This window comes from Adiantum capillus-veneris, chromosome 13 (genome assembly GCF_014529385.1).
Source record: "Adiantum capillus-veneris isolate H3 chromosome 13, ASM1452938v2, whole genome shotgun sequence".
NCBI classification, from domain to species: Eukaryota; Viridiplantae; Streptophyta; class Polypodiopsida; order Polypodiales; family Pteridaceae; genus Adiantum; species Adiantum capillus-veneris.
Window position 1 is genome coordinate 49451030 of NC_140943.1, and position 3514 is coordinate 49454543.

The 3514-nt window shown below is 43.3% G+C and overlaps 1 pseudogene; it reads left to right on the top strand.

Annotated features, from left to right (window-relative positions):
- Window positions 1-913: 913 nt before the first annotated feature.
- On the top strand, window positions 914-2819 carry LOC147443958 (ran-binding protein 1 homolog c pseudogene; annotated as a pseudogene).
- Window positions 2820-3514: the final 695 nt, after the last annotated feature.

Below are 3514 nucleotides of genomic sequence, written 5' to 3' on the forward strand. Positions count from 1 at the left end.
AATAAATTCAAATAGAGCTAATGGTTTCCCAAGTAACATCACATATATTCCTTTATCTACCATGCCTAAGCCTTTCTTCATGCCCTCTGCAATATCCAAAACAAAAAGAGCATTTAAGTGTGAAAATTGATTCCACCAAGCCAAGCTACTACTGGGTTTGCTCCACATCTGTTGTTGTTGTTCCTATTCAATGTTTGACTATAGAAAAAATGGGACTGTACCCTAAACAGTATTGCACCGGCACGGGAGCCGTTAGGGTAGTGTCCCATGAAAGATGCACCGACGCGCTATCGAGTAGAGCCAAGTCCCACTTGATGCTTAGTTTGCTTCTCTGCTCGAAAGGCATTGCTAATTTGTTATTGTGATGACTTTATGAATGAAGATACTTTCCTTAAATCATACACCTCTATTCTAAATTTGAAGGATGGCTCTATGTTGTGTGCATGTTTCCTAATACAGAACCGTGAGTTGCATGGAGTTTACATTTTCCCAACCCTTCAATGATTTTGCTTATTTGTTTAATACAAAATGTTAATGTCCATAGCATGTTTTCTGCCCTTAACCCTCCCGCGCCAGCGCGCTACTAGTTAGAGGCAGGTCTGACATTATTTTAGGGGCAATCACTCTACATTTTGGTGTCGTGTGTTTGTCCCACCCAACGTGGTATGGACTAGCACCGAGCAGGTTACACAAGGGCCTGCTGCTTCAGCACCCCTAAAACCCGTTCTTTAGCTTGTCACCAATTGGAACTGTTGCAGCTTGCGTCGAGCAGGTTGTTGTTGAGGTGCAAGTTACACAAGGAGCAGTTGTTCCAGCTCCCCTAAAAGCCGTCCTTCAACCTGTTCCCTTTTGGAGCTGCTGCAGTTTGCGACCCAAATGAGAGAGAGAAAGGGAGAGCACGTTTTTTACCCTTAACCCTCCCGCACCGACGCGGTACCACTTAGGGGCAGGTCTTGGTGTTATCAATGAGAGAGACGGAGAGAGAGGGAGAGATGTGCCTACCTCTGTATCTTGCTTTTTGTATCTTGCTTTTCATATCTTTTCCTAGCAAGAAGATTCTTTTGCGTGCCATATGTACTGGTAGGAAATCGGGCCGAGCCGAGGGGAAGCTAAGCCGCTCAGTGTTCTCTGCTCTGCATGCCTTACAGTTTTCCACCTCCAGAGCCCTTGCGCTTCAGCAGCGGCAGAAAGCTCTATCATACAAGTCTTCATGGAGAGAGAGAGAGAGAGAGAGAGAGAGAGAGAGAGAGAGAGAGAGATGGGAACGCTGAGCAGGTGCAATGGAGGGTGACAATGAAAAAGAGGCAGCCACACAGGCGTCTGCTGAAGATGCCGATGACTCCATGCCATCGGCCAAAGAGGAAGACACGGGCAGGGAGGTGGCTCCCATTGTCAAGCTTGATGTTGTTGCTGTCAGCACCGGAAGGAGAACAAAGATGCCCTGATTGAATTAAAGGCCAAGCTTTATCCGTTCTACAAGGAAGGGAACGAATGGAAAGAGAGAGGTGTTGGACAAGTAAAGCTCTTGAAGCAGAAGGACACCAAGAAGGTTCGGCTAGTCATGCGGCAAAGTAAAACCCTAAAATTTTGTGCGAACATAGTCGTTCCATCTATTAGTCTACAGGAACATCAAGGCAGTGATGAAACATGGGTGTGGCATGCTTTTGATTATGTTGATGGAGAGCTAAAGGACAAAATCTTTTGCATACGCTTGGGAAGTGTTGAAAATGCCCAAGCATTTAGAAAAGCTTTTGAGGATGCCCAGAAAGCCAAAGATAGTTCTGGTGGTGATAAGGAAGCCGAGGAAGTTGGAGGTTTGCTTGAGAACCTGAAAGTTGCTGAAAGCAGGGATCAGTGAAGAAGAAAAGGATGAGAGTAAGTTAGACAGTAAGGAAGAAAGCCTTTCTAGTGAAGGAAAGTGATATAAGGGGCCTTGACCTACCCCATGAGGTGCCTCAGCTCTCTACACATCCTGCAAAGCTGATTATGAAGGAGATTTTTTGCTCACTCCTTCACCTTTTATATTCCACAGGATTGTGCAGTTTGCTAAGCTGATTATTTCACCTTGCTGTCAGTCTTAATACCTTGTATGTAGAGCATAAATTATCATCAATTGTTCTCCTCAAAAAAAGGAGAGAGAGAGAGAGAGAGAGATGAAATGTTATATTAAACGTCTTCAATCGGCCAAAATGACCTATTAGACCAAAGTGATACAACCTTGGTCGATCCAATACAATGTTTGCGTACAAATAAAAACAAATTAAAGTGAAAAACTAAAATCATCATCATCATCAATGCCCGAGGATGTCTAGCATCAAGAGTCATTCCAGAAAGTATTGGATCAAGTCGCAGAGCATTGTCAATGTCCACCTTTGTAAATAGTTGTATTGGACGTCTCCCATGTCATGCTAGAATAGCCCTAATCTTCTGATCGAGCCTCCATCAATGACATGGGCATCTAGCTCTTTTGAGCTCATTGGCTATGTCTACACCTATACCTCTGGTATAGATAGGCTTTGAAGTTTGCTGTGAAGCTTGCTCATTTGATTGCCGAGTCCTTGCTCTTGAGAAGTCAATGATAGCCCTCTATGAATGTCTCCCACTGTTTGATCTCCTGAAGGAACTCTCCATGTGTCTGCGTAGCTCTAGCAAAAACAACCCAAGGCATCTTTGATCGTGATATCTCATGACTCTAGCCAACGGTCCAAAGCGCTCTCTGAATAGACAATGAAGCAGCCTCGCATCTCATAGTATACTAGACAATGACAAATTTGACGTAACTCTATCTCTAGCTCTATATGACACAATTGGCATGTCTTGATCTGTGTTGGTACTCTCCGAGATCTACCAATCTCAATCTCTAATTGATGCGATGGTGTGCACATCTGACCAATAGCCCATCGTATCCCATAGGATAAACGAGTGTCCATATAGGCCAGTCTGATCACATATTCATCCTTTTTTGGTTGGAGAAGATGCTCTCTATGAAAAGCCATCTTTTTGCCCAACTCCTATGCTTGTTGTATCCAAGTGCTCCTTGTATCTAGCTGAATCAGATCTTGATGTATAAGTCTAGTGATCTCTGTCCGTGTGGGAGATAGAGAGAGTGCACACACACACACACACATACACACACACAAAATTTAAAGCGTATTTTATTTATTTTATTACCTTGCATGTTTAAGATAAAATATGGTTTTCTCATGCGTGTCTCACGTGCACCCCCAACGTATGTACACGTGTGACCTCTTCAGCTAGCATGACGAGATGAGTTTCTCATCTTGGAAGTTGCAAGCCACAATTTTACTTCTCCATTAGTGGCAAGATATGTGGGCCCATTAAATAAAAGTGTCAATTGCTTTCGCTCGGTTTTATTTACTTTCGCTCGAAAAATGACACGCTCGATTTTTTTTGCTCGGTGTATGGATTTCCTCGTTGGGTGAATAGAGTGCCAAAGTTAAAAAAATTTTACAATTTCCGCTCTGAAATGTCCTTTAGTCTAAATTGCTAACAA